The sequence below is a fragment of the Pongo pygmaeus genome, chromosome 10 (genome assembly GCF_028885625.2).
Source record: "Pongo pygmaeus isolate AG05252 chromosome 10, NHGRI_mPonPyg2-v2.0_pri, whole genome shotgun sequence".
Lineage (NCBI taxonomy): Eukaryota > Metazoa > Chordata > Mammalia > Primates > Hominidae > Pongo > Pongo pygmaeus.
The window spans coordinates 79,162,729-79,176,462 of NC_072383.2; the positions used below are offsets into that span (position 1 = coordinate 79,162,729).

At 35.2% G+C, this 13,734-nt stretch overlaps 1 protein-coding gene across 2 annotated transcripts in view; it reads left to right on the forward strand.

Moving 5' to 3' along the window:
* The window catches only part of ACSS3 (acyl-CoA synthetase short chain family member 3), a 179,282-nt gene that overhangs the window by 41,965 nt on the left and 123,583 nt on the right, over positions 1-13,734 (forward strand). The gene's annotated exons all lie outside the window — the stretch shown is intronic.

The following is a 13,734-nucleotide window of genomic DNA, read 5'->3' on the forward strand; positions in this document are numbered from 1 at the left end:
AGATGTTGTTAAAACTGACCCAGCTATTGCAATGATCTCATGTCCTTGTACCATTCCTGGGATATTTGGCAAGTTCTCTATGAGACCTTCACATATATTGATTGGCTTTCCGGATGTATTGATCAAAGAAACCGTAAAGGTTAACAGGAACATTGCCCAATCCTGGGAAGTGTGGTTGGTGTAGTCAGGGTAGTTGTCATGTTTTATGTACTGCCGGTGGAAGTGCTGGGGGTGTTTGTTTAATTAGAACTTTGATTAAATAATCACGGCAGAATTGATCTAAACAATGCAGCAGGATTCCTGTTGACATCTTTTGCATCTTTTATATTTGTCTTTCTTTAAGAGAAAAAAGCCTCTAAGAAACCAATTTGGCTTTTTTTTTTTTTCATGAAATAGTTAGGCATATAAATGCTTCATAAAGGCAAAACATTTTTACACACTTTTGGTGTTGACTTAAATTATTTTTATTTTAGTGTATTATTAAGCCTAGGCCTTAATGTTCTCTTTTTACAGCTTAGTACATAAATCCAAATCTGAGTTATAGGCAGGGTAAGAACAAACCCACAAAGCCAATGAAGCTCAATATGACAATATTAATTTACTATAATGAATTTTATTGCTTTACTGGAGCTGAATGACTGATTGTAAAGTGTGTTTGTTGCTGTGACCCTGGGGCTTTGAGTTCGGTGACATGTTCCCTGTGATGCCTCAATTCTCTTGTCACATATTAGTAATTGAACTTCCATAGAGCCTTTGATTATACAGTGTGCCATAACCTTATCTGACCTTTACTTATTCTGCATGAGATTACAAAAATAAACAGTGAAACTGCATGAGTGCTCAGATAATCCAGAGTATGCTATATTATTATTATTATTATTATTATTGTTGTTGTTGTTATTTTGAGATGGAGTCTTGCTCTGCTGCCCAGACTGGAGTGCACTGGCGTGATCTTGGCTCACTGCAGCCTCCACCTCCCGGTTCAAGCAATTCTCCTGCCTCAGCCTCCAGAGTAGCTGGGACTACAGGTGTGTGGCACCACACCTAGCTAATTTTTGTATTTTTAGTAGAGATAGGGTTTCACCATGTTGGTCAGGATGGTCTTGATCTCCTGACCTCTTGATCTGCCCTTCTTGGCCTCCCAAACTGCTGGGATTACAGGCAGGCGTGAGCCACCGCGCCCAGCCTATTATTTTTTAATTGTATGAAAATGAAAACACAATGTTAAAAAATTCTCATGGAGAACTCATGGGCCCTGAGAATATCTCTACAGACTCTACTTGGAGAAACACTACAATAAACAATTTGTTAGATCAAGAGAAAAGGAATCTGGCCTTCATTAACGTAGAAATTAATGTTCTTTAAAAAATATTATTCACTAGCCCTTTAATGAAGTGTATATAGCAGACAACAGTGATAGTTTTAAAGTAATAACTTTGTTTCACATTTTGCATGTTTATTATTGTATAAACAAATATATGAGGCAATTATTAATATCATACTATCATATTATGTTCACTGAAGGAATATAACCTTATCTAGATAACTTACATAAACTTGTGTTGAATTGAATAGTCTTTTTTAATAGAGTGTGGTAGATTCTGTACCTTTTCAAATGCTCATTTGGGAAAGTGTGTACATTAGCCACAAAATTATGCTAGATTTTTCAGAATGCTTGTATATGTGAATGCATAACTTTGAAAAGTTACCTCTTTGATAGCTGAATTTTTTTTCATTTTAGTCCAGGTGGGTTACATATTTTTTATATGTAATAAAGCTTTCTTCAGCACTTGGGATATTTTCTTTACAAATACTCTAGGAAGTGTACAGAAAGTAATCAACTTTGAATTGTGTTATGTTTTAAAAATCATTTAAAAAATAAAATAAAAAATCATTTGAAAAATTTTAAATAGGAATTTGTACTCTATTTCTCTATATATCTATCAATGGTACTTTTCTGAGTGGTGTTTGGGTTCCAGTCTGGCCACCCAACTGCTTAACATATAATATAGTTGAAATACAATGCATTTGCAGTAAAAAAAAAAAAAAAAAAAAAAATCAATATTCTTGCAGTACTCATAAGGGAGGGAAATAAATGAATGTGAATTAAAAATTATTGGAAATGTTAGTGTTAGAGAAAAGCAGATTCAATTAAATATCTCCTGAAGTGGGATAAATTGAATCCTGGGGTGAACAGTGGAGGGAAAGGGGCAATCATGGATATAATTTCCAAAAGATTAAAGGAAGACTTTGTGAAGGCTGGCTGGAAACAGATACATGAGAGGATCCTACAGTTTTGCTTTTTTGGTAGATAGAAGGTGGAGAAAGGATAGAGAATATATGTAAATTAGGGCTTATAACTTTTAGAGTGTCTATTTTAAACCTCTCATATTCTTATACAGTGCAATAAAACTACATTTTCAGATAGCGTGCATTTTTAGACACAATACCTATTTAAATACCACAGGTATTTTTTTGAACTTTTATTTTAGGTTTAGGGGGTACATGTGCAGGTTAATTACATGGATAAATTGCGTGTTGTTGAGGTTTGTTGTTCAGATGAGCATAGTACCTGATAGGTTTTCAGCTCTCACCCCTCTCTCACCCTCACCTCTCTATAGTCCCCAGTGCCCAGTGTCTATCGTTCTCATCTCTATTTCCATATGTACACAATGTTTAGATCCCACCTACAGGTGAGAACATGCCATATTTGGTTTTCTGTCTCTGTGTTAATTTGCTTTGGATGACATCCCGCTGCATTCGTGTTGCTGCAAAGGACATGATCTTGTTCTTTTTTGTGGCTGCATAGTATTCCATAGTGTATATGTACCACATTTTCTTTATCCAGTCCACCATTGGTGGGTATCTAGGTTGACTCTATGTCTGTGCTATTGTGAATAGAGGTGCAATGATGGAACACACGAGTCCATGCATATTTTTGGTAGAATGATTTATTTTCTACCAAATATTTATTTTCCTTTGAGTATATACCGAGTAATAGGATTGCTAGGTCAAATGGTACTACTGTTTTAAGTTGTTTGAGAAATATCCAAAGTGCTTTCCACAGTGGCTGAACTAATTCACATTCCCACAAACTGTGTGTATGTGTTCCCTTTTCTCCACAGCCTTACCAGCACCTGTTGTTTTTTGATTTTTTAATAATAGCCATTCTGACTGGTGTGATATGGCATCTCATTGTTGTTTTGATTTGCATCTCTCTAAAGATTAGTTATGTTGAGCACTTTTTAATATATTTGTTGGCCTCATGAAATACTAGTTTTAAAGATTTTGGTGGGGTGTAGTCACTAGGTAAGGGTCTCTTCTGTGTTCACCTTTCTGTTATCCAGGTTAGGTTTTTTAGTTTAACCACACAACTCATCTCTTACCAGTATCCTCACTTCTCCTGCATATCGTTGTTCCATTTCACTTCTGTGGCAAAACTCCAGACCTGGATCAATCCAGTTTCTTATTATCTTCATTACTGTATCTGATACGTTGAATCCTGTTAAAGAAAAAATCACATAACTACAAATATAGATTTAATATAAATTTATGGTCGCCAGTGTCCACTGGGGCTTCAATGCTGCATTTTCTTTTTTTCTTTAGCGTTTCTTGAATAAGTTTCTCGTTTACCCTCCAAAGGCCATTTTAAACTTTTGGCTTTCCTGCCTCTGTGCCTCAAGCTTAACAGGGTACATTGATTCAAACCTAGCAGTGATTATATAAATTTATTATCACCAGACCTACAGACTTGCCTGTATCCACACCCATTGTTTTCTCTTTCCCTCCTTTTAAAACAGAAGGTAATCTTTCTTTGGTCTCCTGGAGCCATTCTATCAATTCTTTTTAGGGTCCTTGTTCTGTTACTCTATCTTATACCTATCTCACTGCTGGCTCTTTCTCTTAAAAACATGCATCAATGGGCCGGGCGCGGTGGCTCACGCCTGTAATCCCAGCACTTTGGGAGGCCGAGGCGGGCAGATCACGAGGTCAGGAGATCAAAACCATCCTGGCTAACATGGTGAAACCCCGTCTCTACTAAAAATACAAAAAATTAGCCGGGCGTGGTAGCGGGCTCCTGTAGTCCCAGTTACTTGGGAGGCTGAGGCAGGAGAATGCCGTGAACCTGGGAGGCGGAGCTTGCAGTGAGCCGAGACCGCGCCACTCCACTCCAGCCTGGGCAAAAGAGCGAGACTCCGTCTCAAAAAAAACAAAAAACAAATGTATAAATGTTTCTACTACTAGCTAGTTTCTTATCTATTTTCATTCACTGATTAACTTCGGAAAAATGCCTTTTAAACTTCCTTACCACACACATAACCAAAACCCTCTAAAATATGCTACTGCCTCATTTAGCTAAGGTAATTAATGCTTTCTTCGTATTAATTCCAAGAGGTATTCAATATTTTACTTCCTCTCTTTATTATATCTAACATTTTTGTCCATTCTCTGCCAGTCTTCACTTACTTCTATATACCATTCTGCCCTCATTTTCCTTTCTTTCCTGTGTTCATTTTGTCTAATTATCCTTCTTAAATGCTTCTTTTGCCTGTACCTAGAAGCAGGTAGTGACCTGCTTCTAGGTTGCCTTCTCTTTCCATTTTACACATCCCGCCTGGGTGATTACATCTGCGCCAATGGCCTTTTTTGCCACGTGTGTGATGGTTACTCTCAGTGGCAACGCTGGCTATTCTCAGTTCTGTGTCATCAGCCCACATCTCTCTTCTGATGTTGAGATCATATGCAGGATTGCCGAGTAGGTGTCTATACATAGTTGTTCCACTAGCATCTCAAATTTAAACATGTCCAATGTGAATGGCATCACTTTCCAATCAGTTGCTAAAACCCAAACTGTGGCCCCATTCTTAATATTTCTCAAATAAACTTATTTATTTTTACCCCTATTATGCAATAATCGAGTTTATGCAATAATCATTACATTATTGATTCTAGTTTATGCAATAATCATCACATTTTAAGAATATGGAAAGCACTTACTTTTAAGGAGGATGAACGTTTTTCAATTATTACACATTGTTTTTCGGGTTAGTTTAAACTCGATGGGCATAACAAGGCTCTGTATCATACCTAATATTGTTTCTTCATACCTTTCCAGTTCATCTCACAACCCTCTTCATCCTGAGTGTTTTCTCTCTCTATACTAAACAGCCTTCATTTTTTCAGCCAAATGACACATGCCGTGATGATTAGAGATATTGGCAGAAACTCTCCAGTGAGTAAAAGCAGGAGGAAGTTACAATTACCCAATTATTAATGTCTATAGTGGAGAGATGTTAAAATGGTAAAAAGTAGATGCAATCCTTAATTATCCTTTGTCTATGTATTTTCTTTCCTTTTTATTGCATGCACCCTAGTCCTGTTGTGTGTTAGTAATAGGCATCGATTACATTTTCCATTCTTTTAGACCTTGGACTTCTCCTTGACATAGAATTATTTTCTCTGTCCACAATGGCCTGACTGTTACACAGAAATACTGTTTTAAAATTAACAAAATATGCTTTACAAGATGTGATGAATTCTGATAATTTTCTTGTAAATTTTAACATAAGTATCAAAGAAATGGAAGACAATATTCCTTATCAAGACTATGAGCACATATACATAGGGAAATGCAGGATTTAACTAATTTTCTGTGAAATTACAGTCTGAAAATCACAGTAGTCTTGAAAGCAAAAAGATTATTGAAATATTGATTATTTTGAGCTTGAACTAAAGGGATTAAATAATTATCTATTTCACTTTGCTTGTGAATACATAGTCTGAAAATGACTAAATATTGATTGAAACCCACATGTGAAGAAACTGGTAATGAGAAAAATGATAATTCAGAGTAATGGTATTTTACTCTTTCATTTGGAGAAAATTATTTGAGAAGAAATGTGCTAGTAAATGTTTTCTAGACCATTATCAGATAACTATTTTGAATGTAAGATAGCATTTTGTAATTTTTCTTGAAAAATTTAATACAATGCCATTCTTAAATGTAAAATAAGTATTCCTCTGTGTTTTAGATAAATAATAATACATTTTACTTGTAAGTGTAAATGTGATGTTTTTATCTTTAAAAGAAAGATTTTTCTTTTTTAAATAACATCTCTAACTTTCCTGGTTTTAAGAGACATATCTCAAAAAAAATTGGCTTAGCATAGTATCATTAAATGAAAATTATTTCAATGCTGTATCTAATAAATTGTAACTGTCTAAAAATGTTACATTTCTAGAAGTTTCTTATGATATATGAAAATATTTATATTCCTGAAAAATTCTCTTCCAAAAAAGATAGTTTTACTATCATTCCAGATCTTAAGCAGTTTTAGAATAACTGATTATTTTCACAGATATTTACCTGAATGCATAGTTAATGCATGGACTAAAGAATAAGTTATTCATTATAGTTAAAATTTTAATCTTTTCAATGGCTGCCTGTATGTGTACAAGTAAAACTAACAAAAATGTGTATGATTAACATAATATGTTTAAAAGTAAGGTGCAAGTATTTTATATAACTCTTTCTATGAAAATTATACATATTCTAAAGAACAATTCATTTATCCATACTTTTAGTAATCTGTTTCCTCAGATATTATAGTTGGTTTTTAAATTAGTTTTATTTTTTGTTACTGTTTAGACCAGGGTTTGCAGTGTAACATTGTGGCATTTTGAAAATATGCATTCCCTGTCTGCTTTTTCATACAGTTTTCTTTGATGTGGTTTTGAAGTTGCCCATGATCACCACATTTTTATTACAATTTGAAAACTAGAACCATCTTTTTTCTCACAAGCATGATTTTCCTTAGGTGAGCACACTTGTGAAGCAAGTGCTAATTTGTTCTGTAGAACATAGCTTTTGGCCAATTTTGACTAATCTTTATATCTGAGCTATGAACATTTGGTCACAAAGTTGTACTACCCCAAAGACTGTTTTTGAAAGATTTTCCAGAATGATAACATAAAATATTTTATTAATTTAGTTTTCATTATTCACAGCAATATGTTTTCATTTTATAACTGAAATTTAAAGCTTTTACTTCTATCTGATGCATTATATATTATATTTATGTTATATATAAACCAAATATATGTGCATACCATTTTATAATGTATAAATTTCAGTTGTTGCATTTTCTTTACAATTATTTTTCCTATATGTGATTTTTTTTTCCAGACTCCAAATTTCTTTGGTTTAAGGACCAACCATTTCCTTCTCATTTTTGTATCTGTAGACTTAACCTCAGTTTAGGACATACAGCTGATACTACATAAATTGAACCAATGACAGGACATTTATGTGTTAAAATGGCTTTAAATTAGTACCAAAATGATTCATATAATTTCTAGTGGGAAGAGTCACACATTGTTATATCTAAATAAATACATTTATTTCATTTCCTCTAGGCTTCCTTCACAGCCCAGTTATTCACACATTGGTAGCTTAGTATTCTCATGCTAGCTGGCCTTGCTCCCCTGGGATCTGTATTGCCCTTGATGTCAGACTGAAAACCAATTTTACTGGTCTATCCTTGTATAAAACCATCAAGTTATTGACAAATTAAAAAACAAATTTAAGAACGTGCAAAGATGAATGTGAATTGGGTGAACAGCACATGGTTAACTTTTCTTCAATTGAAAAACTATTTATTATAAACAACCTGTATTAAAATATTTTCCCTTTTGCTAATAATAGAAATTGTAACTCTACACTCAGACATTTATGGTAGGATAAGAATATGTCATTCCATAAAAATAATACCTGTTTTTTTCTTTGATAATTTTCCACCTGAGGTTGATAAAAACTAGGTGAACCCTGAAATAGCAGTATCAAATGCCTTCTGTTTTGGAGTTCCAATACTTTATTTGAGTGATTATGAACTCATATGTTTTCCCATACGTATTCTCATACATATATATTTAGATTTACAAATTATAATGGAAAATTTTATCAGAGTGACATCTGGCCCTGAAAACTACTGGAAAAGAAAATCGTACTATTGATTCTGTAAACCTTTTGTCTGTAGACGAACTCTGGTGTGGTTATAAGGTTATCAAAACATTGAGGAGCAGCTGAAACAAGCAAGGCCAAATAGACTCCATCTAGTGGTTACACTGGCCTGGTGCAGCCTAATTTGACAAAATTGTTTTCAGGGCAGTGGTTGACAACTCAGATGCCTACAGAAGTGGGTGGATGGGAGAAAAATCAATTGTCGGTATATATCACACTTTATGTATGGTTAGGGAACTATGGTGTAAGCATATAACATAAAATAAATAAGAGGTAAAAAATATATTTTAAACTCAGAATGAAAAAAAATGCAAACTGTATGATAAATGCCCCTGGGAATAGTGAGTTCTATGGCAAACCACTAGGCTGATCATCTGGTTCAATTGATTGCTGTTATTCAAGAACACAGGCTTGGTGCTGCTAGACTTTACAATTTTTCTAGAGAAACTGGAGATCTAGATTTGTATGTGAAACCTACTAAATTTAATATGCTGGTTCATTTTCTTAAAATGTGATATGGCCCCAACTTAAATACATCTTGGTCACATTTGGCTGTGACCTACCATTTTGAGATCTTTGTTTCACACAAGGTCTTGAATTTTTTTTATTATACTTTAAGTTCTAGGGTACATGTGCACAATGTGCAGGTTTGTTACATATGTATGCATGTACCATGTTGGTGTGCTGCACCCATTAACTCATCATTTACATTAGGTATTTCTCTTAATGCTATCCCTCTCCCCTCCCCCCACCCCACGACAGGCGCCAGTGTGTGATGTTCCCCACCCTGTGTCCAAGTGTTCTTCTCATTGTTCAATTCCCACCTATGAGTGAGAACATGCGGTGTTTGGTTTTCTGTCCTTGTGATAGTGTGCTTAGAATGATGGTTTCCAGCTTCATTCATGCCCCTACAAAGGACATGAACTCATGCTTTTTTATGGCTGCATAGTATTCCATGGTGTATATGTGCCACATTTTCTTAATCCAATCTATCATTGATGGACATTTGGGTTGGTTCTAAGTCTTTGCTATTGTGAATAGTGCTGCAATAAACATACATGTGCATGTGTCTTTATGGTAAAATGATTTATAATCCTTTGGGTATATACCCAGTAATGGGATTGCTGAGTCAAATGGTATTTCTAGTTCTAGATCCTTGAGGAATCGCCACACTGTCTTCCATAATGGTTGAATTAGTTTACACTCCCACCAGCAGTGTAAAAGTGTTCCTATTTCTCCACATCCTCTCCAGCACCTGTTATTTCCTGACTTTTTAATGATCGCCATTCTAACTGGTGTGAGATGGTATCTCATTGTGGTTTTGATTTGCATTTCTCTGATGACCAGTGATGGTGAGCATTTTTTCACGTGTCTGTTGGCTGCATAAATATCTTCTTTTTTTGAGAAGTGTCTGTTCATATCCTTCACCCAATTTTTGATGGGGTTGTTTGATTTTTTCTTGTAAATTTGTTTAAGTTCTTTGTAGATTCTGGATATTAGCCCTTTGTCAGATGGATAGATTGCAAAAATTTTCTACCACTCTGTAGGTTGCTTGTTCACTCTGATGGTAGTTTCTTTTGCTATGCAGAAGGTCTTTAGTTTAATTAGATCCCATTTGTCTATTTTGGCTTTTGTTGTCACTGCTTTTGGTGTTTTAGTCATGAAGTCCTTGCCCACGCCTATGTCCTGAATGCTATTACCTAGGTTTTCTTCTAGGGTTTTTATGGTTTTAGGTCTAACATTTAAGTCTTTAATCCACCTTGAATTCGTTTTTGTATAATGTGTAAGGAAGGGATGCAGTTTCAGCTTTCTATGTATAGCTAGCCAGTTTTTCCAGCTCCATTTATTAAATAGGGAATCCTTTCCCCATTTCTTGTTTTTGTCAAGTTTGTCAAAGATTGGATGTTTGTAGATGTGTGGTGTTATTTCTGAAGGCTCTGTTCTGTTCAATTGGTCTATATCTCTGTTTTGGTACCAGTACTATGCTGTTTTGGTTACTGTAGCCTTGTAGTATAGTTTGAAGTCAGGTAGCATGATGCCTCCAGCTTTGTTCTTTTGGCTTAGGATTGTCTTAGCCATGCAGGCTCTTTTTTTGTTCCATATGAACATTAAAGTAGTTTTTTCTGATTCCGTGAAGACAGTCATTGGTAGCTTTATGGGGGTGGCATTGAATCTATAAATTACCTTGGGCAGTATGGCCATTTTCACAATATTAATTCTTCCCATCCATGAGCATGGAATGTTCTTCCATTTGTTTGTGTCCCCTTTTATTTCGTTGAGCAGTGGTTTGTAGTTCTCCTTGAAGAAATCCTTCACATCCCTTGTAAGTTGGATTCCTAGGTATTTTATTATCTTTGAAGCAATTGTGAATGGGAATTCACTCATGATTTGGCTCTCTGTTTGTCTGTTATTGGTGTATAGGAATGCCTGTGATTTTTGCACATTGATTTTGTATCCTAAGACTCTGCTGAAGTTGCTTATCAGCTTAAGGAGATTTGGGGCCGAGATGATGGGGTTTTCTGAATATACAATCATTCATCTGCAAACAGGGACAATTTGACTTACTCTTTTTCTAATTGAATACCCTTTATTTCTTTCTCCTGCCTGATTGCCCTGGCCAGAACTTCCAACACTATGTTGAATAGGAGTGGTGAGAGAGGGCATCCCTGTCTTGTGCCAGTTTTCAAAGAGAATGCTTCCAGTTTTTGCCCATTCAGTATGATATTGGCTGTGGGTTTGTCATAAATAGCTCTTATTATTTTGAGATACATCCGAACAATACCTAGTCTATTGAGAGTTTTTAGCATGCAGCGCTGTTAAATGGTGTCAAAGGCCTTTTTTGCATCTATTGAAATAATCATGTGGTTTTTGTCTTTGGTTCTGTTTATGTGATGGATTACGTTTATTGATTTATGTATGTTGAACCAGCCTTGCATAGCAGGGATGAAGCCAACTTGATCATGGTGGATAAGCTTTTTGGTGTGCTGCTGGATTCGGTTTGCCAGTATTTTATTGGGGATTTTTGCATCGATGTTCATCAGGGATATTGGTCTAAAATTCTCTTTTTTGTTGTGTCTCTGCCAGTCTTTGGTATCAGGATGATGCTGGCCTCATAAAATGAGTTAGGGAGGATTCTTTCTTTTTCTGTTGATTGGAATAGTTTCAGAAGGAATGGTACCAGCTCGTTTTTGTGCCTCTGGTAGAATTTGGCTGTGAATCTGTCTGGTCCTGGACTTTTTTTGGTTGGTAGGCTATTAATTATTGCCTCAATTTCAGAGCCTGTTATTGGTGTATTCAGGGATTCAACTTCTTCCTGATTTAGTCTTGGGAGGGTGTATGTGTCCAGGAATTTGTCCGTTTTTTCTAGATTTTCTAGTTTATTTGCGTAGAGGTGTTTATAGTATTCTCTGATGGTAGTTTGTATTTCTGTGGGATCGGTGGTGATATCCCCTTTATCATTTCTTATTGTGTCTATTTGATTCTTCTCTCTTTTCTTCTTTATTAGCCTTGCTAGCAGTCTATCTATTTGTTGATCTTTTCAAAAAACCAGCTCCTACATTCATTGATTTTTTGAAGGAAATTTTGTGTCTGTGTCTCCTTCAGTTCTTCTCTGATCTTAGTTATTTTTTAATCTCATTTCTTTCAGAGGACAGAAAGTTTGTGAGCATCTTCCAGCAACACTGTAAAGTGAGACTGGATTATAAAGTTACTGAATTATTGGTAATGTGGGCCTTAGTTGAATGTCATTTTTATTCAGCTGGCAGAATTCAAGATGCTGAAGTCGCAGCTTTGGTATGACTAGCCATTCTCCTTGGTCTCTCTCAGTGTGGTACCTTAAATGACGTACCCAGTAATGTGATCATGAAGCATGGTCACTTTCTGCAGGGGTTGCACACTGAGATGTTTGGATATAACTTTCCAATTTTTGTCTTGTTTCTTTGAGTTCCATATATAATTCAAGTTCATGATTTTTATTACTTTGGTGTCTCTTTCTCATGATCTTCTGCCAGCGTCTTTGAAGTTCTTGAAACATAGCACGCAATTATAGAGTTTGCAATATAAAGTAGAATAAAACACTAAAATCGTGTTTTTTTTTTCTTTGTGTCTTTCACCGCATCCCTTAACCTTCACCACACCTTTCCCCATCTATACAGAGGAAGTGAATAAATAGAAAAGAGAAAAACAGCCAGGATTTAGAATTTTTTAAACTTGTCCAGAAAGTAGGAGAGACAAAAATGAAAGGAACCATAAATAGACATGTGGCCTAATTTCTTCTCCCAAGCCTCCTCTGTTCATTGTGTTGGACAATCACATTCAAAGGCAAGCCATGGTCCTTCCAATTGCCCACCATGCCCCTACAGGCCCTTTAGCCCCCTGACCTGATCGACAACTCTCTTGTCACTTGTTTCTTCTCCAGGCCCCTGGTTTCCTTGCTGTTCCTTGATCGCATCACATATGATCTCCTTTACCTCTTACATGTTTGTATTTCACTGATGTTCTCTTTGCCTAAAATAGTACATTCATAGATATCCACTTTTTTTCAACCTTCTACATGTCTTATGAAACTGTTGCTTTCTTAGTGAGCTCCTGGTGAGAATTACATCCACTCCGTCCCCTGCACTCTGAATCCTCTTTACTCTGCTCTACTTCCCTCCTCCATATGATTGAGTATTTTTTACCATAATAGATAATTTACTTATTTATTGTGTTTATTGCTTATTGTGAGTATTTTCTCTGCTAAAGTATAAGTACTTGCAGGGTAGAGATTATTGTCTTGTCTTGTTTACTTATCTGATGTATCTGAAAACAGTGTCTGACATATAATAGATACTTAATATATATATTTTAAGTAAAAGAATGTTTGGCTACTTATTCATTAAGGTCTGGGAGTACTTTCCACAGCCCCCTATAATTGCCCATGGGAAGGATTCTTGCAATAAATTTTATCATGTGTGGGCTTATAATCTGTTTTGTCTTTATTGCTAGAAAGTACAAAAACATGTTACAGGGAAGAGACATTTATATGTTGAGGTCTCAAAAACAGAAAAAAAAAAAAAGAACTGTGTATGTTGTATCCAAATACAGAGGAAAGTCATTTTGTATAATAATTAGTGTAAAAAAAAACTATAAAGGCAGTAGAAAGAGCAAAGAATATGAGGTCGGAAGACCTGTGATCATGTCCTGTTACAGCATTTGCTAGTTCTCTGACCTTGGTTAGCTGTTTATTAGCTCTGAACCTTATTACCTAATCTTTAGATGTAAATAATAATACAGTAAAATTTGTCCTTTTTGCTTTATTAGTGTTTAATGATATGTTTTCTTTATTAATATATACTCGTTTCCTTTAACAGTTGCCCAACATCTATCTAAATTTGTAATTATTTTGTTTTTCTGTTCACCTGACAGATTCACCTTTTGCAATATATAAACTCTACAGGGGCAATTCTGTGTCTTTCTTTTATCAGTGTTACATTCCCAACTCTTACATACCATGTCTGGTATATAATAGTTGCTCAGTAAAAATGTTGTGACATGAATGGTTAAGCAATCTTAAGTCATAAAGTTTATGTGACATAATAATAGTAGGTTGGTTTATAATCAATGATTATAATACAATTGTTATTACTCTCACCGTCTAAAGCATTATCATCATCATCAAATATGTGTTACTCAGACTCCTTTAATCTACTACCAAGCAGGTGATCAGCTTCTAG